The sequence below is a fragment of the Nicotiana tabacum genome, chromosome 7, assembly GCF_000715075.1.
Source record: "Nicotiana tabacum cultivar K326 chromosome 7, ASM71507v2, whole genome shotgun sequence".
NCBI classification, from domain to species: domain Eukaryota; kingdom Viridiplantae; phylum Streptophyta; class Magnoliopsida; order Solanales; family Solanaceae; genus Nicotiana; species Nicotiana tabacum.
In genome coordinates, this window is record NC_134086.1 from 143,265,085 (window position 1) to 143,288,894 (window position 23,810).

The 23,810-nt window shown below is 42.7% G+C and overlaps 1 non-coding gene across 1 annotated transcript; it reads left to right on the forward strand.

Moving 5' to 3' along the window:
* Window positions 1–17,931: 17,931 nt before the first annotated feature.
* Window positions 17,932–18,011, forward strand: TRNAL-UAG (transfer RNA leucine (anticodon UAG)). Its single transcript has one exon. It is a non-coding gene; the product is annotated as a tRNA-Leu (tRNA).
* Window positions 18,012–23,810: the final 5,799 nt, after the last annotated feature.

The following is a 23,810-nucleotide window of genomic DNA, read 5'->3' on the forward strand; positions in this document are numbered from 1 at the left end:
ACGCCATTAGCAGTTCTTCTTTTCCGCCGGCTCCCCGCAATTGGTTGCAGTATTTCTTAAGATGTGCAATGGGGTCACCGTGCCCATCGTATTTCTCGAACTTGGGGGTCTTGAAACCCGTCGGCAGGTGCACGTGAGGGAATATGCACAGGTCGGCGTAAGAGACGCTCTTTTGTCCGCTCAAACCTTGCATATTCTTCAAACTTTGTTCAAGGCTTCTCATTCTCTTAGCAATCTCATTTTGTTCTGCAATCCTGGGGTTCTGATCCCGTCCCGGTGCGAGTTCGCACTGAGGTGGTAGAGGATTATTGTTGGTAGCGAACCTGGTTGGTTCCATTGAGAACGATGGTGCTTGGAATGTAAAAGAGGATGAGTCAAAGCTTGGCTTGTATGTGGCAGGTTGTGCCGTAGCTGGGCAAGGCGATGCAGTAAAGATATTCATGCTTGCATCAGTGGCCGACATTCGGGGATGAGGCTCAGAAGGTGATCCTGCGGAGAAAGCGGAGTTGGCTGGGTACCCGAATGGGGTAGCAGGGTAATTTATGGGGACATTAGAAGTCCCACCTGACCTGGAGAATAATTCAGGGAATCCGGGGACGACACTTGGCGGCTCTTTCCCATTGTTCCAGTCATCCAGCATTTCCAACATGCGGAGCCGTAGGATTCTATTTTCTTCCGCAGTTGCGGATTCAGGCGTGAGGACGGCTGAGATTGAGCTCTCCTCAGAGACGGGGACTGTTTGCAATGGAATTTCCGAAGACATTTCCACACTTCCTTTTGACCTGGTGAAGTAAGTGTGAGTACTGCTTCTAGTCCTAACAACAGGTAGTTGAACACCTCTCCTTGATCTCGTGAAGTATGAATGCGAGGCCAGACTTTCACCAGACCAACCGTCTTTTCAAAAACCCTGGATAAATGCTCAATGACAAGTGCACGGTTAATTTGCAGCAAATAACGGATAGTTAATCTCACGTTGGGCATGATGCACCTATACAGTTAAGTGGATTGCTATATGTCTGCTACGAGAGCATGCGTCATTCCGGTATTTTTCCTCTTATTTCCCCCCCTTTTTTTCTTTTTGTTTTCTTTTTATTTTATTTACATTTATTTTTCTTTTATATTTTTTTTTGTAGCAAAAGAAAATGCGATCGGATCCGATGAGGATTGCCTACGTATCACGATACTCACGTGAATCAGATCATTACGTAGTTCGAAAACACAAATGAGCGTGAAAGAAGCAAACTCTTTATTATTGAAGCAGTCTATTACAAACTACATTTTGCAAAAGAAAAAGCAAACTTCGAAAATAAACCTAGACTCAAAAAATAGACTAAAAATCACCCTGATGAAAAAAAACAGGCAGAAGATGCTAAGATACAGATTTGACCTATGAATGCATTATGGTTTTAAAAATTGGTTTCCGCGGGGCGTCGTTCGGCCTCGCCGCGGTCCTAGGCGTGAGATCCCTCTCAAGCTGCTCTAGCTCGTGCATAGTCTGCTTGACATAAACCATTACTGCCGAGAGGAAGGTAACACTAGACATGTTCTCACATCGTAGACATCGTCTGGTGATGGCGTGGGCAACGGCTTTGACCCTATCTCTGGTTTGCTTCTTATCTACAAGCAGGTGCTTTATCTGATCGCTGCATATCTTGAAGACTTGAACATCTTGCACGTGTTGATGCTTCAATCGCCGTACTTCCAATTTCATATGGGCTATTGTGTCATACCAGTATCTGCTTTCCATTTGGAAATCCTTGGCCTGACTAGCTGCTTTGATTTCAAGTGCTGCCATCTCTCTCTTCATTTTAGCAACAGTCTTCTCGTGGTCGCCTTCCAATTGATTCAGGTGCCTGCGATGCTTATCTGCTCTTGTATCCCACTGTGCCTTGAACTCTGCTATGATGTTTTCAGATTTCTCCAAACCATCTCGCCATTCCCTGATTTCACCTTTTAGCCCTTTTATCAGCTGCTCGTCCGATCGACGCCTTGGTTGTCTATCTGCGTCCAACCTTATTTGTTTGATCTGAGCTCTGAGCATCTCATTTTCTTGAGTTAACCTGTTCCGCTCTCCCAGATCGGTAGCAATTTGCACGCTGTGCTCGTATTTCATGCCTTCTACTTGTTGTTTTAATCTGCTGATTTCGGCACAATAACCTCTTTCCTTTGCTAACCAATCCCAATGCCTTTTTGATGACTCGGTGAAATCCCGGATGTGGGGTCTCTTCGCTGTCCTTTCATGCTCGAGTTCCCTTATATACCATGCAAGGTAACCTGGCGCCGTTTCTCCCTTGGCTCGATCCCGCACACAAGTATCTGATTTCAAATATTGACCCTCATTCCAGATTTGGCGAATCTTCGCTTCTGGGAATTGTCCGTTAGGACTTATCTTAACTGTTTGAGTGCTAAGATCTTCCTCATGAGGTACTGTCTGGCACCTTCCGAACTGTCTCAAAACTCGGCAGGGTGCGTAAGGTTGAATGCTCTTAAGCCCCATCAGTAAGAAATGAGTTTTAGCCGCCGACATATATAAGATCTCATCAACAGGTAACCATCCCAACGCCCATTGTATTTGGCTGGCAGTAAGAGCTTGCAAGAACGAGGTCCATGCCAGGACTCCTTTAGGCCAAGTGATCTCTCTGGTTCTCGTGTAAGATTCTTCTATGCGGGTTTTTTCCGGGGAACCATGGCTCAATACCCCGGAATGATGGCAGAGGTGCTCGGTCATCCATATCTGTAGGAGCAAGTTACAACCTTCGAAGAAATTTCCCCCAGCTTTACAAGTTGTGAGAGCTCGAAAGATGTCAGATACCACCATTGGCGCGAGAGTGCTGCCACTTTGCGTGAGTAAAGTGCTGGCGACCCCAGATATCTTCAAATCAATGTTTCCATCTTTTCTCGGAAATACCAGAAGACCCAGAAACGTTATCATGAACGCCACCCGTCTGTGCTCGTCCCACTTCTGACGAACTCCTTTGCTGCACAGTTTGTTGATTGGATTATTGAATCCCCCCTCGTGACCGTATCTATCATATATGAAGCATGGAGTACAGAATCCGGCTGCTAGATCCGGGTTGTGGACCGTTCTAGGTATTTTCAATGAATCCAGGAACCGATGTACCGTGACGACTCTTGGGGCGACCAAGTATTTTTCCTTCAACGGGAGTTCAGTATTCCCGATGTATCCGGCCATTTCTTCCAAAGTTGGGGTGAGCTCAAAATCAGAGAAATGGAAAACATTGTGCGCCGGGTCCCAATAGGTAACCAAAGCTCTTATGATATCTCCCCGAGGCTGGACTTCCAACAGACCCACAAGACCTTTCAAATATTTCTTAACCTCATTTTGTCCTTCAACACCTAGATCATTCCACCATAGCCGTAACTTGACAGGGATTTTGGTCATTATTGAAAAATGTTCATTTTGCATCGTGCTCATCCTGCACATTTATTAAGGTGATTTTAACAAAATTGACTGACTCAAAAAATATATATTTTTTTAGAGAGGATCAAGCTTTGCCCACGGCCTTTAAACACTTCAGAGACAAAGATTATAAGGCTGTGCGGGTCTAAGAAAATGCTAAACAAGACCCAAAGGTGGCTGTTTATGCAAAGTCAGCCTTCCGGCGTCCCTTTCGGGAACATTTAGCTATTTATGATAAAACAATGTCACCTGACTTATTTACGACTCTAAAAAATTTGACACATCTTTTATTTATTTATTTACTGATTTTTGGCTATTTAGAAAAAATGGGGTTAAACCCGACGAGGGTTGCCTACGTATCTCACATCCGGTGAGAATCAAACCGGCGTAGTTCGGGAATATCGTAAAAATAGGAAAAAAAAATCGAATAAACCTAGAAATCAGGAATGCGTATTTTTTTATACAATTTTTTTGAAAAGAGATAAAGATTAAAGAAACTATTTTTTTTTTATATTATATTTCTTTTTTAAGAAAAATTTGGACTATTAGTCTGAATTCATAAAAGGGGTACTACGAAAGAAACAACTCATTTTTTTTTGAATTATGAATTTTCGATTTTTCGATTTTTTTAAAAAAATAAATACCTTTTCTTCTTTTTTTTTTGATCTTTGAAAGTGATAAAAGAAAAATTTTTGTATATATTTTTTTTAATAACTCTCAATAAACAAAACAGTTTTTTTTTAGAAAAATTCCGGCGAGGTTTTGACACTACTTGGACATTGGTTTTATTTTCCAAAATAAGTAATTATCTCCCCTGCGCTGCTATTTTCCCTTCTTTTTTTTTTTTTAAAAACCGGTCGACATGCGGAATCGAAGCAAATAAATGCACAACACAGATATGAATGCAGCATGATGGTCTTTTCCATTTCAGGTTGCCTGTCCTAGACGGACCCAACCCCAGTGTTGAGTCCCCTAAGTCAAATGCAATATGATGCAAACAAGCGTTCCTACTAGGGATCCGGCATGAAGTTTCATTATACTAGGTTTAAACCTTCGTATTTGCTCTAGACTGTGTACCCGAGCGGACAACTCGAGTCGAGGAGGGGGCTACGTACCGGGGACCCGCGAGATCGTCCGGCTTTGTAACTTGTCCGACCTCTTTCTTATTTCAGGTATTGACACTAACAGAATGGGGAGCCTCGACCAGCGAGCTTCTCCCCGGAGGTAAGAAAAGAAAGGTTTCGGCACAGTTTATATACAGTTCAGATAATATCAAAAGCGGTAAAAGACAACATTTAGCACTTTTATGCAAAACATGTAATAAAGATCAGATAATAAGCCAGATATAACAATTATTCTAAGCTCGAATTCTTGAACCCTGAACCAGTGGTTCTGGAGCAAATCCCCAGCAGAGTCGCCAGAGCTGTCACACCCCCTTTTGCGCGCCCGCCCCGAAGGGTTAAATGCGCGGGTGGAGTTTTTCCAATTTAAGTGACAATATTCGAAATGGGATTTTATTTAATTCAGAGTCGCCACTTGGGAAAAGGTTTGGCTTTTGGTGTCCCAAGTCACCGGTTTATCTTGAATCCCAAATCGAGGAAATTTCGACTTTTCCAAATGAAGTCTGCGAACCAGAAATTCTAAGTAAGGAATTCTGTTGACCCGAGGGAAGGTGTTAGGCACCCTCGAATCCCGTGGTTCTAGCACGGTCGCTTAAATTGTTATAATGGCTAAATATCTGATTTAAATACATGTTATGACTTGCGTGCTTTCATTAAGTTTAAACCGCTTTTATCATTATCATTTATTTTCATAGAATTGCAACGTCGTGAAAATGCATCTCGAACCACGTCACAATCAATGCGCCCGTGATCGTCAACACATTTTGACTTCGTTGAGATTTGGATTTGGGTCACAATCAATGTGCACCCGAATTTAAGAATATGATTTAATTAAGTCGCGCCTCAAGAGTCTAACGAGTTATTATTTTTGAGAAGGCCATGAGATTCACTAAACGGCCTAGCCTGAATTCTAAATATTATGATTAGTTGTTGAGGGCCCCGCAATTTGCATTTTTTATTTGGCGAGGCTCGTCTCATTATTTTTTATAAAAAAAAGGATATCCTAAAGCGACTACATTTCTGTTATATTTGTCTCTAAATAAAAGGGAAAGACCAAACTTACTTGTTGAAACAACTACCTACTAAATATCTACTATGTTTAACGAATCCGAATTTTGTTTGATTACCTAATTGGTTGTTTATGAGATAAGAATTACCTCATGCCTTGTTTTTAAGGAGTGAATGAGCTTTGTTAATTTGCTAAGAGGGATTGCAAGCAAACTAATAACACATACTAAATTTATATTAAACAACCCTCGAGTTTGACTTTTAAAATTAACTTATTTAGACTTGATAAATGAAATCGGCTATTTACTAAGAAAACTACTACTAATTGATTCAAAAATGCCTATTAGTTTTCCTCAAAAGTCAACGCATTATTTCGAAACAATGAATCTATATTGAAGCCCATATCGAACCTATATAGGAACGAGTAATCTAACAAGAGGATTGGCATGCATCATCACCCTGTTAGCGTAGCGCTGCATGAGAACTAGTTTGGGGTACACTTATCTTGAAATTAAATGGAACCAAATATGACAGATTTAACAGTTTAGAGATCTAGACAAAAATACGTACAGATGCTTGCTACGATTCTATGTTATAATGTAAAGACAAAACCTAATGGTTGTATGCATTAAAACACATCTGATCTAACAAGCAAATACTATCTAATAGTTCATCTCAAATCAGAATGTATGTTATTTCATTCAGAGTATTTGCAGTTTGAAGTTAAACAAATACAAGCTAAACTAACTTTCGACCTATTTGAACACAAGTATTATGGAGTAAGCAGCCATTTGTTTCTTTATTTCTGCTTCCAACTTCAAACTTTCAACAACATATGGTTTCAGAAGTTGTGTACCTGGAAGTGTTTTACAATTGAAGAAAGAAGAGAAGTCAGTAGAGTAACGATGGCAGCAAATGCAGCAGCAGTAACAGCAGGTAACCAATAGAACAAATCCCAGTGCAAGATGCAGTTTAGAGCCAATTGGGAAATGGCAGAATGAAGCAAATTCCCAGTAATATAGAATCAGAATTTAGGCAGAATAGATCCAGAAATGAACCGATGCTACACACAACTGGTAATCTCAAACAGGACTCAGAAGAAATCAATATGGAACAAGCAAATCCAGACCAGTGAGAATCAAGACAAAGATGAAAATGCAGTTCCTCTTTTCTGTGTTATGCCTCTCTCTATCTATTTCTGTTTGTGTGTGTGTATATTATCCAAAATGTCTGTGTATCTATCAATGTCTCTCTGTGTATTATCCCCTTTTGTGTTATTATCCAGAAAAAATCCTCCTATCAGCTGTCCTCTATCTCTTAATGTGCCTCCCTTTTATAAGCCTCAACATCAAACCTTTTACAGCCTGTTAAATTAATCAGATACCCCTCCCATGTGCCCATCTCTTTTCAGTTTCCACTCAGCTATTTAAGTATTAATCCCATGACATTCCTTTGGCAGGCTTTAACTTTTCATTTTATTATCTAAAAGCAAGTATGGGCAGTAGAATATATCTGACAGCATATACTGTCAGATTGTTTAAAACTTAAAAGCTTCTTAATGCAGAAAAACAGGCTGTGCACAAGGCACATGAGGTGCACCAATGCACATGCTGTGCACGAGTGCACATGCCTTCCAATTCAGAATTTAAACATAAACAATCCTTTTTACATTGACTGATCCAAATCAACAGCTATAAGTAAACAAAACTGGTTCTGAATTGATTTCAACAGATGTTCAACAGAAGCAAATCGATTTACTATGCTCAGACAATTGAAATTAATTGACGACACATGTCGACTCGACTATATTAGTATTAACATACACAATCGTAGCCAAAAATCAGACATTTAAACAGTATTGATACATGGTTCGCATTATACTGACTAAGCAGAAATACACTCGAGGAGTCAACTAGTCAGTCCAAACTCGAAAATTAGCTACTTGCACAAACAAATACATAAGGCCTTATCAGAATAGGGGGGGAGAATTTAGACAAACAAACAGAGGTTCAGGCGAAGTGGTTGAAGCACAGCTGATAGAGGTCAAGGACATAAACAGCAAACGAACAGACCCTTACAACAATCAAATAAACCAAAACAACCAAGAAAAGAAAGAAAACTCACCTTAAACCGCAAAAAGATCAAAACCTTAACTCGGACTTGGTCAGGCCTTTCTTAAGGCTGAACGGACTTTAAACGATGAGAAACACTTGGATTAAAGTCCATTAGACCTTAACCTCTTCGGTTCGAACGGATATGGACCAGTGACGAAGAACCTACAAATTCCAAAACTCAGATCTGGGATTCATGCTTCCCTGATCAGATTCGGACCAAACCAAGTATGGTTTGGTCACGAGGGGGGTCTGGGGAGTGTCTGGTATGAAACTGGGGTTGGTTGGGTTAGATCGAGTTTTGACTCGAATCTTCGAATGAAGATTCGAGGACCTGGGGGGTGATTCGAACCATGGGGTTGGTAGATTTGGGTTCAGGATGGCATGGGGGTTCTATGGTATTCAGGGGAAGGTCATCGGCATCCATGCCGCCGGCTTTCATGGCGGAAGTACGCAGGGGCGGCTAGGGTTTTAGGGTTGTTTGTTTGGGGAGACGAAGGCTGGGGTTTGGATAGGGGGGCAGGGTAGTGTTAGGAGTTTATATAGTTAGTGAGCAAATGGATCCTGGCCGTTGGATGAGATGAGAGGAAGGGCCAGGATCCTTTGACTATCAGGGAACGACGTCGTTTCAAGGGTAAAGGGTTAGGGTCGGTCCGGGTGAGACGGGTCGGTTTTGTTGATGGGTTATGGGGAATTGATCTTGGCCGTTGATCAATTTAAGATCAACGGCCCAGATCAACCTGTATCAAAACGACGTCGTTTGGATTCTCTGGGCATCAGGTGGTGTTGGACCGGGCAGGCCTGGATTTTGGGCTGAGTTTGTTGGGCCAATTTTAACAAATTGGCCCAAGTCCGGAAGGGGTCTTTTCTTTTCTTTCTTTTATTATTTTTTATTATTATTTTCATCTCTTTTCCTTATTTATTTTAAAAACAAAACTAAGCAAAAAATCAAAAATAAAAATTAAATACATACTCACTACAATTATTTGCACACACACTAAAAATATTTCGAAACAGGTAAAATCAAACAACATAAAATCACGGACGAAGATGCTTGTTTATGCTTTTCTATTTAAACCATGTTACGGTGCATGACACGTACGCATTTTTTGAATTTTGTTTTAATAAAGTAAATAAATAAAAACGGGCCAAAGTCACTAATAAATCAACAAAGTGCCACACGGAAATCCAAAATTGTACAACAGGACCAATTTTATTCTTTTGGAGCGACTGTCGCGCAAAACAAAAATCACGTGCTCACAATCGGCGGCGACGACGACTCGGCAATATCATGTAAAGTTCACCACCACGCACAAGCTGAAGCACACGATCGCTCATGACGGTATGATGACTTCGAAGACAGTATCACCTTCGATAAGTCTGATACCGACGGTTTGTCTTTCCCCCATTATGATGCTTTGGTTATAACTTTACGCATTGCTGATATAGATGTAAAAAGAATCATGGTAGATGACGGAAGCGGCGCATGTATTGTTCACCCGCGAGTTCTCGTGCAAATGAGGCTCGAGGATAAAATAATACCGCACTGTATAACACTAACGGGTTTTAATAATGCAGTAGAGCGAACCTCCAGAGAAATATCACTGCCAGTCTTGGCAGGGGGAGTCACGCTGGAAACAACTTTCCACGTCATGAACCAGGAAACGACTTATAATGCCATCATAGGACGTCCATGGATACATGCCATGCGAGTCGTTCCCTCGAGCTTCTACCAAGTAATCAAATTTCCCATCCCATGGGGAATATTCAGCATTCGAAGTGAGCCACGCACCGCCCAAGAATGCCACAGGATCGCCCAAGATTGCACGTATACCAAACAATTGAAAGGAGCAAGCGCGAAAGCATAGCAATCAGCCATGTCAGGAACTAAAATTAACCCGCCGTCAGAGGTCATTAGGGACCCAGACGTTGTAGAAGCCTGCAAAGCGACGGTCGAAAACCTCGACCCGGTTCAGCTGGATAATACCGACAACACCAAGAAGGCCTATATCGGGCACAACCTCTCCGACCCAGGTAAGTACCACGAATTCTTAACTAACCATGCAGATCTATTTGCCTTCTCTCACTCAGATATGTCGGGGATCCCAAAAGACATCGCCATTCATAAGCTGAATGTCGACCCACTTTATCCGCACATACGGTAGATGATGAGGAAATTCAACGCCGCAATCAATGAGGCAGTCAGTGAATAAGTAGAGAAACTGCTAGCTAACGGTTCCATCAGAGAATCGAAATACCCCTAGTGGGTCGTCAATGTGGTCATAGTTAAAAAGAAAAATGGGAAATGGAGAATGTGCGTAGACTTCACGGACCCGAACAAAGCATGTCTAAAAGATTCCTTCCCCTTACCCCATATCGACCAACTGATCGACGCAACGACAGGGCACGAACTGCTAAATTTCTTAGACGCCTACTCAGGCTACAACCAAATCCTAATGGTAGAAGAGGATCAGGAAAAAATGACTTTCATCACCCACCAAGGGACTTATTGCTATAAAGTGATGCCCTTAGGACTCAAAAACACAGGAGCCACATACCAAAGGTTGGTCACTAAGATGTTCAAGGAACAGCTCAGTAAGACAATGGAGGTTTACATCGATGACATGTTAGTGAAATCGGCAAAGAAGGAGGACCATATCGACCATTTGAAATAAGCCTTGGAGATACTGATGAAGTTGAACCCAGAGAAATGCGCCTTCGGCGTGGCCTCGGGAAAATTTCTAGGCTTTCTTGTGTCACAACGAGGGATCAAAGTCAACCCAGACCAGATCAAAGCCATAGACACAATACCTGAGGTTCTGAATAGTAAGAAGCAGGTACAGAAACTAATAGAGCGAATAGCCGCCCTATCAAGGTTCATCTTACGGTCCTCGGACAAATGCCACAAGTTCTTCAGCGTACTGAGAAAAGATCATGGGCTACAATGGAACGAGGAATGCATCGACGCCCTAAGGAAGCTAAAGTCATACATATCCTCACCGCCGCTACTCGTCAAAGCAGACCCAGGCGGGTGTCTACTAGTGTACCTGGCAGTATCCGAAGTTGCTGTCAGCGTTGTCTTGGTCCGCGAAAATAAAGGTACGCAATCCCCTATTTATTATATCAGCAAAACTTTAATAGATGTCGAGACGAGGTACCCACACCTCGAAAAACTAGCTTTGGCACTGGTCGTAGCTTCACGAAAGCTTAGACCCTATTTTCATTGCCATCCCATAAAGGCAATAACAACCTTCCCCCTAAGGGGCATCCTACATAAACCCGAACTCTCGGGTAGGCTCGCCAAGTAGGCCATCGAGCTCAGCGAGCATGCCATAACATATCATCCAAGAACCTCCATAAAGTCGCAGGTACTTGCCGACTTTGTCGCTGATTTCAGTGCGAAGATATTGCCAGAAGTAGAACAAGAGGCCCTTCGCGCCTCCGCCCATACCGACCTCTGGACCCTCTATACTGATGGCGCCTCTAATGCCTCGGGATCAGGACTGGGACTTGTCCTCGAAGTCCCCACGGGTGAAGTAATTTGCCAGTCCATACTATGTCCCGAGATGACTAACAATGAGGCCGAATATGAGGCTATGATTGCAGGCATGAAACTAGCGCTCAAATACGGGTCCTGACGACTCATCCTCCACTGCGACTCTCAACTCGTCGTAAATCAAGTCACCAAGACTTACCAAATCAAGGAACAGAGACTACAGAAATACCAATTAGAAATTCACAAGCTAATGCTCGAGTTCGATGAATGCCGTTTCGAGCAAATCTCCAGGGCACAAAACATCGAGGCAGATGGCCAAGCCAAGCTAGCCGCGGCCACCAAGAACATAAACAAAGAAAACGTGGTTACCCTACTTCATTCGGTCGTCGACCATGTCGAGGTACTCTCTTTAAACTTAACTTGGGACTGGCGCAACCGCCTTGTATCCTATCTATAGGATGGAACACTCCCACATGACAAAAAAGAAGCCAATAAACTCAAGCTGCCCGCCTGGTAAATCATTACCTCTACAGAAGAACGTTTGGCGGTCCCCTCGTTAAGTGCCTCGGACCGCATCAAACGAGACAAGTACTAGAAGAGGTGCTTGAGGGCCATTACGGTGCTCACACGGGAAACCGTGCCCTCGTCTGATGCCTCATCTACGCAGGTTATTACTGGCCCACCATGAAGAAAGAAGCAGCAGACTATGTCCGGAGATGCGAGTAGTGCCAAAAGTACCCCCCTTGATACACCAAGCGGGGGAGCTCCTCCATTCAGTCAATTCGCCATGGCCCTTCATAAAATGGGGAATGGATATAATCGGCCCTCTGCCAGTAGGGCGAGGAAAGGTACGCTTTCTCTTAGTTTTAACTGACTATTTTTCTAAATGGGTAGAAGCAGGTGCGCTATGCAAAAATACACGAACAAGAGGTCATCGCCTTTATATGGAAAAATATTATATGTCGTTTCGGCATTCCAAAAGAAATCAGCTGTGACAATGGGCCCCAGTTCGTCGATAGAAAAACAACCGAGTTTTTCGAAAAATGGCACATTAAGTGGATACTTTCCACTCCGTATCATCCCGCCGCTAACGACCAAGCCGAGTCTTCCAACAAGACAATACTGAATATAATGAAAAAGAAGCTCGAAGAAGCTAAGGGGCTATGGCCCAAATTACTACCTGAAGTATTATGGGCATACCAGACTACGCCCAAATCCAGCACGGGAGAAACACCATACTCACTAGTCTACAGGACCTATGCAGTTATACCCGTAGAAGTCGGGGAACCGAGCCTGAGATATTCCCATAACAGCGGGACAGACAACGACGAAAGCAGGTTGCAAGACCTAAACGAAGCTGAAGAACGAAGAGACATGGCCCATATAAGAATGACAGCCCAAAACAGCAAGCAGAAAGTTACTACAACAAAAAAGTCAAAGCAAGACCGCTCAAAGTCGGTGACTACGTCCTCAAAGCTAAAACAATGGCATCAAAGGACCCGAATGAGGGAAAGTTGGGAACCAATTGGGATGGACCATATAAAATCATAGCAGTTGCTAATAAAGGAGTGTTCCAACTAGAAACAATGGAGGGAAAACCGCTCCAAAACAACTGGAACGTCTCCCACTTAAAGGAGCGTTCCAACTAGAAACAATGGAGGGAAAACCGCTCCAAAACAACTGGAACGTCTCCCACCTCAAATACTTCTACTTCTGAAAGGTATCTCCCAAGTCGTACTTTTTTCCCTCACTCGAGTTTTGTCCTAATTAGGTTTTCTCGGAGAGGTTTTTAACCAGGCGGCGAAGGGGATACCGGGTGGTATTAGAGCGTAGGTTCATCACATCGGCCAGTCGACTCGGTCTCTGGGCCAATATAATAAAGGGACTACACTAGTTAATCTCCATTGTATAGATAAGATTCTCCACTGTATAGACAAGATTATCCATTGTATGAACAGAAATCTCCATTGTATAAACGGAGTTCTCCAATGAATGAAAATTGACAACGTCCAAGGCCATTGACATCGGTTCAACCCCGTTCGAACCACGACAGATACTACTTCGATGACAGTCGAAGTAACATCCTAATGGCTAAGGCCATCGATAATGGCTAAGGCCACCGACATCGTTCGGCCTCGTTCGAACCGCGACGGATACTACTTCGACGACAGTTGAAGTAACATCCTGATGGTTAAGGCCACCGACTTCGGTTCGACCTCATTCAAACCGCGATGGATACTACTTCGACGACAGTCGAAGTAACATCCTGATGGCTAAGGCCATCGAGAATGGATAAGGTCATCGATATCGGTTCGACCTCATTCAAACCACGACGGATACTATTTCGATGACAGTCGAAGTAACATCCTAATGGCTAAGGCCATCGACATCGGTTCGACCTCGTTCGAACCACGATGGATACTACTTCGACGACAGTCGAAGTAACATCCTAATGGCTAATGCCATCGATAATGGCTAAGGCCATCGACATCGGTTCGACCTCGTTCGAACCACGACGGATACAACTTTGACGACAGTCGAAGTAACATCCTAATGGCTAAGGCCATCGACATCGGTTCGACCTCGTTCGAACCACGATGGATACTGCTTCGACGACAGTCGAAGAAATATCCTAATGGCTAAGGACATCGACACTGGATACGACCTCGTTCGAACCACGACGGACACTACTTCGACGACAGTCAAAACAATATACTAATGGCTAAGTCCATCTACATCGGTCCGTTCCTACTCAAACCACGACGAGGTCTTCGTGACAAATCACAAAAACCACCTCCACGGAGGCTAAGCATTATAAAAAAAAACAAGAAGGGAAAGGCAACAAGTGGACGAAGCAACAAAGGTAAAACTTATATTACAACAAAATATATTTACATTCGCCACATGAACGAGCTCCAATACATTCCACAAGCCAAAAATATATAAGTATACAAATCTACAACTACTCATCACCCATTGGAGGATAAATGTCGTTGTACCAGGAATCTGAGTCGAGGTGATTGACATCCTCGGAAATGGAACCCTCCCCGTCGGGGTAGTATCCACATGACTCACGAGCAGCACGTGCCTCGCTTCGCCTGGTCTGAACCTCATCCTTTGTGGCCCGACCCTCAGCATGAAGGTCTCTATCTATGTCAAGTTTGGCCTCTGCAAAGACCCACATCTCATACGCGTTACGGCGCGAACCTCGACCGGACGGGGGACGAGACGAGGAGGGCTGAGAAAGTTGAACCACTTCCTCTGAACTTGGAGGGGCGACCTGCCTTTGTAATTCTATCACTCTGCTGGCACTAACACTTAGCTCCCCTTAAGTTCGTTAATTTCTGCCATCTTGGCGTCAAGCTCGGCGGCTAGATCGGCCACCCTCTACTGCAGATCAACGTTCTCAACCGCCACCCCTTGACTCAGTTCGAGCTCGCTATCTTTTGCCCTAAGGAGCGTCTCCAGCTCGCTGTTACGGGCCATGACTTTCATCAGCTCGCTATCTGTCTCTTCCAGCTCGGCCCACCTACGCTCCAACTGGGCCTGCCTCTGTTTAAGCCCCTCGCGAAACACACGAAATTCGGGGTCCTACTAGTAGAGGTCGACCATCGCTCGATGCTTAGAGCGATATTTTCGACACTTCTCTAGCATTTTCTTGTAGAGGGTCATCCTCTTTTGCTTACGGCGGCCCCTCTCTACCTCCAAAACGAGGGTCTGAAAAGAAGGCAGAAATAAGCACGCTTCAAGGTCGATCCTATAATACACAAAAGGGAGAAAGAAAATGAGAGAATACCTGTAAAGCCATGCCGGCAACCCTTCGTGACAGCTCTGCATCGGTCACAGTGCTGAGCGTCTCACTCTCGGGGGCAGCACATAGCAGGGCAAGGTCCGATGCACCCTGCTCACTGTTTTGCAGCAAGTTGTAAGCCCCCAGAATTTTAATACGACGGTCGGACCCATCCGTCGTCATTTCTACATGGGTGTGCCCACCCACAAGCTCGTCTACATCCTCCTGGACAATGTCTGAGTCCGCCTACGCCTCCTTGTCTGGTCCTCGGACGTTAGTCGACGAACCCCCTTCATCGGCACACACTGAACTAGTAGCGAGAGCGGCACTCCTCTGCTGAGTCAACCTCTCAGACCAAATGACGTCGGCCATAAATACAGGCCTTGGCATTACTTGGGGCGTCCTAGTCTCGTCGGCTTCGGTAGCCACCGCCTTTCGCGTCTCCAGCCTTCTCTGTTTTCTCTCCAATGGCTCTTTGCCGTCGGAAGGTTCATCGACGGGTTGTGGGGTCGGCACTGGTAATTTTGGCTCCACCATAGCCGCGGTCGTAGGCGTAGCCCCTTGTTGAGAAGATATAGGGGGACCTTCTTGGACTGACTCGCACAACACGTCACGAGCGTCCAAGGCGACATCAGATCGCATGAAAGTAGGGACCGACGCCCTCCTCCTAGAGGCGCCTCGACCTATTGTCATAAGAATACATGTGAGCAGGATTGCAAAATTCACAAGGCAAAAATTAGAAATCTACCTGAAGAGACTTTGGAGCCATAGCGTTGCATGAAGACGGGCCACGTGCGGGTCTCTTTTGCATTGGGTAGCAAGCCAGCGACCCATCTCCTAAGCCCAAAGACGAGCTGGGGCGGACGAGCCATGGCTGCAATACAAGAATTAGAATCACAATAGCACAAGCAACAAGGAACTTAACAAATTGCTACACTTACGTGACAAATTCCACCTTTCTGGGAATCCGGTAGGGTTCAAGACCATATGATCGGTCTTGATGAAGAAGTATTTATGCCAGAATTCGTGACTCGCTCGGTCGTCAGTCCCGACCACCAATCCTCTCGTACCACGCCCCCTCAAGTGCACCATGGTCCCTCTCAGATAATTGGCATTGAATAATTGTAAGAGATGGTGGACAGTGACCTTACACCCGGCCAACTCCGCATACCTGGTCAACAGCATAAGCATTTTAGGGTATACAACGTGAGTTGAGCCATGCAGATATTGTAGAATCGGCAAAGCTCTTCCGCCAAAGGCAACAGAGGGAGGCCATAGCCAATCAGAAAGGGGTACTCATAAAAAGGCACAGTACCCCAGCCTATGTACATCCAAATAATCTCCCCCCTTAGGAATCATCTCTACATGGGCAGGTATGACGTACTTGATGCGGAGATCGTTTAAGTACTTCTGCTGCGATTGGGAAATCACCTGAGCCGGAACGTACGAATCCTTGTTAAAATCGCTTCGAGACGAAGGATTCTTCGGCAATAAGGCTTCCACCGTAAGAGGACTGATGTCCTCTTCCTCCTCCATCTCTCCACCATCGGAGGGGGGTGGCACGTTCGATGAAGCAGCCACCGGGATCCTGTCATCTTTCCGGTGAGGTTTTGACATGATTTCGGTTAAGAAAAAAAGTGCACGCAGCTCAATGAAGAAGAAGGAAATTCTCGATTAAAGGAAGAAGCACAAGAAGGTGAAAATGTAAACAGAAGGGTTGGAGTGCTCTTATAGATGATCAAAGTTCGAACTAAATCAAACCTTTCCCCTATTTATAGTGTTGGGTGGCACCGGAATCGAGGCATCAGACTTCAAATCGACGCAGGAAACCAAGCGGCAAAGTGTCTGTTTTCTTGCCTCGAGAATAGGAGCCATGATGACGCATGCGAACGCTGATGTCATACAAAGGAAGGCGTTTCGTTTTGACGCTCAGACAGTTATAATTACTGTCTCCCACCGGTCACGTCGTCTCCCTTTGACAAGTCAAACTCTCCCTGAATGGAGGCGTCGATTCCGCCCATCGAGGACGCATCTCGCTGCGACCCCGACGAGCGGAGGGACTAACTGTATGGGGTCGAATTTGACCGATGACGTCCCCAAGTCAGCACGATCGACCGCTGACTATATGTGAGTTGTGGCAACGAGACGACTTAAGGACAATAAGAGTGACGACTCCATATTCTCGTCGTCCCCCCCCCCCCCCAACCCAATGGTGGTGTATTTATTTTCTCTCTTTTTATATTTAAACAAGGATCCCCTACTATATAAAGGGGATCCGATCTGTGTAAAAGACAGATCTTTCTTAATATACAAGTTCTATTGCTCTCTCAACTCTCTAAGACTTTCTCTCTCTTGTTCTCTCATCTGCTACTATTGTTGCAAAATCAATTATTAAGATCATCGTAGGATTTATTATTTCCGATTACGATTACTCCTTCATCTCTTTTGATTGATTTGCTTAAAAAGTGTTTAATAACTTTTAAGTCAAACACCTTTGATGAACACAATTTCTAAAATAAATAGAAATAGTTAGCTAAGTGAAATGTTAGTATTTTATAGAATTAAATCGATGCGTCATTACTCCAAAACTTAACGACCGGAAAAGACACCTAGTGGGCAAATTCACCAGAAGAATCCTATATCTTAAATGCAGAGACAATTAAGGATTTATAATAATGAATAAGGCGATGCACTTACAATTTAAACAACATACTAATATAAGTTAGACAGAATATATATTAACGGTTCAAGTATCATGCTAGACACATAAACATAAGTCTTAGATCCAAAACTAAAACGATCAATCAATATCTGAATCTGTTAAATGTAAAAGTGAAGGGTGTGTATAGATGCATTGAATAGACGTCTTCCCGTAACTGTTAGGACGCGAGTTTTATAAAATAGAGCACATGCTTTGCAATTACTTATCTGAAGACTGACAATTGTTGATTATATAAAGTAAACTCTTCAGAACTTAGTCATACGACAGTTTGGCCGAGCGGTCTAAGGCGCCAGATTTAGGCTCTGGTCCGAAAGGGCGTGGGTTCAAATCCCACAGCTGTCATTTTTGTGTTAGCCTCTTCTTTTTCTGTATCTTGGCAGTATTTCTCAAGAAGTGGACACAGATTACTCTTTTGCACAATTTTCATTCTTTTATTCTCCCAAGTTTTACACCAAAAACCTTTCAGTGCTTATATCTATTTATTTTCAAAATCTTTGTAATACTAGTTTTTTATTTTTAAAAAAGAAAGCAGCTTCGTTCTCACAGATTTTATCAAGTGGAGTGGAAATAGTCCAGCTTTAAGAAGCCAAATCTTTGACCACAAAGCCAAATCCTCGATATTTTTTTGTCCTAATCTCATTTCTTACTTTTAGTAAAGTGCCTTTTTTATGTGTTGCTTTTGAGAAAGCAAGGTAAGAAGCTAGAGTAGGTTTTTATGGCTGATGGGGAATGACCGACTATAACTTAGTTAATTTAAAAATAAAGCAAAATCATTTGATTATAAGATTATGTTAGTGGTCAAACTTGTCCATTCGTTCAATGGGAAGTTCCTTTCAGGAACTAAGTAGTTTGATTCGAGGTGATCATTGTCATAAAAAGTCCTCTTTATGCAACAACCACCAGCTTCTATATTCTCCTTTATAAAAAATATATACATGTAAAATCTGTTAGAATATTATCCTTCTAGCTTAATAAACAAAATGTAAGAAAGGATGATGAATAATTTAATTGCAAAATAAATAAATAATCCTTGGCATATACTTAGTAGTTATGAGTAGTGACTAAAAACCAGTGAGAGCATCAATAGTGACGATATTTGAACCTATAATCTCTTTAACATTTCCACCTTAAAATATTAGCCTATTCAATAATAGTTATTACTGGGATTAGTGCATAAAATGTTATTATAAGGGATCTTTTTGCTGTATTTTAGGACGAAAATTTGCTGATAACACTATATGCTTATTTCAAGATAGCGCTCAATTCACTCATAGTAATTTTCTCGTTTCCGATTTCAAAATGATATTGCTATTTCCAAAAATAATAAAAATAAAATAAAGGGTGGATACCGCTTCACATTGGTTAATTAACTTAATTTTCTTTTGTTACAAGTACTGTACAAGCTTTTCACAAGTTATTTTCCCTACCAATTTTCCTGGATTATTTTTAAGTCGTATGTTATTCCTATTCAATCAATATCCGATTGCATACCAATAAAGATTCTTAGATCAACTAAATGTATAGTATCAATAAACTGCAAATTTGTATAAGAATGGGACATAAAATCTACTTTCGTCATAAAGCAACTTCTTCTTAAATAGGGAAAAAAGTGTAGATTACTCAATGTGAGTGTGATATGCGAAGAGTAAGAAAGATGAACTAGTTTAATATCATGATGATGATAATTACACAAGATGATAATTACCCAAAAAATAATAGTTATACATGATGATATGATGACGAGGAGGAGTAAGTAAAGTATGTTAGCAATGTATATAACCTGTATGATAACTTGATGATCACAATATAATTGCATGAGGTAGTACTACTATTGAACAAATGCACACAAAGGACTGATCTACCATCGAATATATACGTATGTTATCATAATATATAGTTTTCATTTTCAACTACTTTTTCTTTAACATAATATTTCTCACCTAATTCCATGTCACTGATACATAAAATTTTGTTAACCACATGCACCAATAAATGGAGAAAAAATTACTCAGCATATGGTGTATGCATTGGACAAATAAATGCATCACATGTATAAATATTTTAAATAGTCTTATCATTTAATTATAACTAATAAAATAAAAACGAATAATTTTTCAAATATTAGAGTATTTAAGTAAGACTAGCTTGTTTGGCCAAGTTCCTCCAAAGCAAAAGCATTTTTGTTATTCACAAAAAGTGTTTTTTTCTTTTAAAAAATGTTTTTTTTCTTCAAAAAAAAAGTATTTGTTTTTTCAAAGTTTATTGTTGTATTTGTTTCTTGTGGATTTGTTTGGTGCTAAAATGGTTGGGTCTTTCTTATACTTCAATTGTGGGGGTTGTTTAGATAATTTGGAGGCCTAGAAATAATTTTTGCGGTGTAGTTTGGTGGAGGGCCCCTTTTTGGCCGAAAATTTGGGGCTTGTGGTGCTATTTTGAGGCATTTTGTACCTATCCTAGGTTGTGGTGGTGTTGTATTTGGTGAATGATGGTGTTATATTTAACGTGAATCACTTGAGGGGGTAAGTGTGGGGTGTTGTATGCCAGAATTTGTAAGAAAGTTGTGGGGCCATTGTGGAGGTTGTAACCTGGAACACCTCACTAGTTGGGGGTTTGGCATTGTGTATGAATAGAATAAATGGGGGATATTATTTGGTGCCATCGGGTGGTGAAGTCTGAGTAACCATCCGGCTGGCACATGTAGGATATATTTGATGGTTCTCTTGTATTCTTTGCAGGTCATATGACTCGTAAGAAGCAAAAGAGATCGGCAGGCACGTACCAACAACCTACATATGATGCCTCAAGGTTTGAATCAGAATTGGCAGAGGACGACTTTCATGCCAAGGCCTCAAAGAGCTTCATCCCTGAGATTCCGATTGACAGGGCAACCCTCCGTGCAGAAAAGGAGGAGATGTATGAGGAAATCCGGCGGAGGAAAATGGAGTTCTTATTTGATGAACCTGAAACGGTGAACAGGATGCTTGTAAGAGAGTTCTACGTGAACTGCCCATCACATACGTTGCGGGAGGTGACTGTGCGGGGCAAATGGGTAGTTGCCTCAGTTGAGACTATTCGACAGGTGTTGCGGCTGCCCCGGTTTACTGGTGACGTCGACTATTACCAGGACACACCAGGAGTCACTTGGGATATTATGACTGATGCACTATGCGCAGGGGGGCAACCAATCTGGATACGTGACCATATCACCCTGCACTCCAATTCATTCACCCATTTGGCTAAGTGTTGGCTCACTGTCATTTGCAGCCGGTTCTTGCCCTCAGGCAACACGACTGACGTGAACTTCCAAAGAGCCCTCTTGACGTGGTGCTTCGTCACAAAGAAAGATTTTGATGCGGCAAGACTTATTGGTGATGAAATGATCATACGGTCCCCGCTGAGGTCAAAGGGATTCTACTTCCCCTCCCTGGTGACTACATTGTGCCTGCTGAAGAATGTCCCCACCCATCCTACTGATGGAGACTTGCCCCCTAAAGCAGCTTTCAAATCTTCGAGCATCAGAGTGGGCAGGGGTGCACGCACCACCATTCAGATCGATGATGAGGATGATGACCCGGTTCCCATGGCACCATCCAGGAGATCCTATGACAGTGTCGGACCCTCTCGGCACCCCCATGCTGGGGCAGGCTTATCCAGATCACAGTCCACCCAGCCTATGTTGCGTACTATAGAGGAAGAGGTTGCGGATCTTCGCACCTCGGTGGAGGGCCTACACACACGTATGGATGCCATGTCTCAACGGCAGGCCAGGTCTGAGAGCCGGTTTATGTCCTGGTTCCGTGCTTTGGGGAGAGCTTGCCATGTGGACCCCAGCACCGTCTCCGACTCTGATTGAGGCTCAGAGAAGTCTTCTTACCCTTCTGCTCGTTATTTTTGATATGACATGGGGACATGCCATAATTTTTAAGTGTGGGGTGGGAGACTTGCTCGGGTAATGTATTGTAGTATATATAGACATGGTGTATGTTGTAGTATTTGATTGGTGGTGTTGTGTATAATTGACTGTACTCACATTAGAAGTAACTGACTTGGTCCAACGATGGACACTTGTCGACAGGTCTCTTGAGGGCGAAAGTCGGATTTTAAAAAAAAATGTAGAGGACTCTTCGTGAGGACGGACCACTTGGACAGTACTCTTGAGGAAAGTAGTCCATGTAGTTTCTTTATTTTATTTATTTTTTCTTTTTTAGGTAGTGTAGTAATTTTTCCTTTGTTTTTCTTTTGACCACGGTTCTTTTCCAAGGGCTTTTCTTGAACCGGGTTAGGTAGATTTTTCGTTTGTAGTTTTAGGACCAAAATGGGTGAAGGCTAGAATGCAACCCTTGATGTACAGACCTGAGAATAACAAAAAAAACGAACACGAGAGTGCGACGTCTAGGCTCGTTTGTAGACTCGTAAATCTATGCCTTAATTTTGCACATCCTATCTTGCTCGAACGCTCGTATGAGTGTGTTGATAAACTGATTCGGAATGAGTTACATGCCAAGTGTGTGTGAGATATTACTTGTATTCTGTGCTTGCATGTGATACTTAGAACTTGCCCTGTGTGTTTGCAAAGCGTAATAGAAGTTGTTTGGTTTTAGAGATGATTGAGGCATTTCTTTATGTAGCCTGTATATTTGTGAATCCACCTGTATATATTTCCATAGTTAACCCCTTTGAGCCTGAAGCCTGTTCTTTGATAACCCTATAATGACCTATATCCCTGTGTTTGAATAGTTTGACTGTTTGAACCTGTACCTCCTAGAAGCACTTGAATTACTAAAGAACATACAAAAGTCAAAGTGTGGGGTGGTAAGGAAGTAGGAAAAAGGGGAATCAGGAAAGAAATACTTGAATGGTGCAATGGATTTGTAAAGGAAAGAAAAAAAAACAGTTGCACCTAAAGAAAAGTGGGGGTCACCTATGATCTAAAATGTGGAAGAACGAGTGGGCTGAGCATGGAAATTGAAATAAAAGGAAGTATGTATTAAAAGTGCTTAGGGAGGCTAGTCACTATATCCAAATATATCCTACATGTCCCTTAGCCTACATTACAACCAAATAAAGACCTCTTGATCTTTGACTGAATAGTTCGATTAGTAGAGTACTACACTAGGGGCAAGCTTATGGTGTTTCTGTGTGGCATGTGAATGTTCTTTGCCGAGAGTGAGTGAATTCTGCCTATCTTTGGTTCCTTGTTGCTTGAATTTTATGTGTGTGGAACTTCTCTCAGAATTATGATGTGAGGGCATGTGACTCAGGAAGAAAAAGTGAGTTTTCACCACTGTTAGAGTAACTAGAGTGAGCATGAGTGTGTCATGGTGTTAGAGTCTTCATCTGATGCGTGACTGTTGCACTGCTTAGGTTATTCCTTCATAATGACGGGTGTGGCATAAAAAATTGGGTAATGCATCGAACGATTAGGCCTAGAAGTGTGGTTTAACTTGCTCGAGGACGAGCAAAGGTTTAAGTATGGGGTGTTGATAATAGGTGAATTTAACTATAATTAGGCCCTAAATAACCATTTTTTGTATAGTTTGGATGATAAAATTGATAAGAAAATGCTCTTATTAGTGTTTTTCATGTTTTGGAGGTTATATATGACCAAAGAAGGCAATGGAGTACTTTTGAGATCAAATATGGAGAAAAAGAGGCCGATCGTAAAATTCCGCCAAGTAAACCACGCGAAACAGCTCAAGTCAGAACTGAAAGAGTACTGCCGCGGTTCCACCGCGACCGCGGCAGAACCGCGGTAGAAGATCCCTGCAGACAAAGTGAGAATCAGAGAGCATGTTTGGCCGCGGTTTGACCGCGACCGCGGCAGAACCGCGGCGGAGGTGGAGAACTTCAGGGACTAAAGTGCAAAACACGGGATTTTTAGCCCAAAACCCTATTTTAAACACTAGACTCCGCCCAAGAGAGGCATGTATTGTTTTGGAAAGTACTTTGGCAAGAAGAAGAAGTGTGAGAGATCACCCAAAACATCTTGGTTTCTTCTTCTCTTTATTTTTCTTGCAAGTTTTATGACGAATATTGTTTTAGTTTGTTTACCTATAGTTATGAGTAGCTAAATCCTTTGTCTAAGGTTTTGATGGAACCTATTGGGGGATGAACTTCTTGTTTATGTGAATACAAATTGCT